Consider the following 1,065-nt stretch of genomic DNA (forward strand, 5'->3'; position numbering starts at 1 on the left):
TGGGAAGCTCTTTATCTATTCTTCAATTCTAAATGATAGCTTTGCTGAGTAGAGTAATCTTCATTGTAGATTCTTGCTTTTCATCACTTTGAATATTTCCTGCCAATCCCTCTGGCCTGCAAAGTTTCTGTTGAGGAATCAGCTGACATGGGGGCTCTCTTGTAGATAACTAACTGCTTTTCTCTTGCTGCTTTTAAGATTCTCTCTTTGTCTTTAACCTTTGGCATTTTAATTATGGTGTGTCTTGGTGTGGGCCTCTGGGTTCATCTTGTTTGGGACTCTCTGCGCTTCCTGGGCTTGTATGTCTAGTTCCTTCACCAGATTAGGGAAGTTTTTCAGTATTATTTCTTCAAATAGGTTTTCAATTCCTTGCTCCCTCTCTTCTCCTTTTGGTACCCCTATAATGCGAATGTTGGTATACTTGATGTCCCAGAGGCCCCTTACACTCTCCTCATATTTTTGGATTCTTTTTTCTTTTTGCTATTCTGTTTGGGTGTTTTCTGCTACCTTATCTTCTAAATCACTGATTCGATCCTCTGCTTCATCTAATCTACTGTTGATTCCCTCTAATGTATTCTTCATTTCCATTATTCTTTATTTCTGACTAGTTCTTTTTCATGTTTTCTATCTCTATTTTTATGTTTCCTATCTCTTTGTTGATGTTCTCCCTGAGATCATTGGGCATCCTTATAACCTGTGTTTGGCACTCTGTGTCTGGTACATTACTTGTCTCCATTTTGTTTAGTTCTTTTTCTGGAGCTTTGTTCCATTCTTTAATTTGGGACACGTTTCTTTGTCTCCTCATTTTGGCTGCCTCCCTGTGTTTGTTTCTATGTGTTAGGTAGGGCTGCTATACTTCCCAGTCTCAGTAGAGTGGCCTTATGTAGTAGGTGCGCTGTTGGCATCAGTGGCACAGTCTCCCTGGTCACCTGAACCGCACACTCTAGGTGCGTCCCTTGTGTGTGCCCTCCTCTTGTAGTTGAACCTTGGTTGCAATTTCCACATCAATGGGAGGGATTGACCCTCAGGCTCATTGGTTGTGAGGACTGACCATGACTACAGTGG

The sequence above is a fragment of the Hipposideros armiger genome, unplaced genomic scaffold, assembly GCF_001890085.2.
Source record: "Hipposideros armiger isolate ML-2016 unplaced genomic scaffold, ASM189008v1 scaffold_596, whole genome shotgun sequence".
Taxonomy (NCBI): Eukaryota; Metazoa; Chordata; class Mammalia; order Chiroptera; family Hipposideridae; genus Hipposideros; species Hipposideros armiger.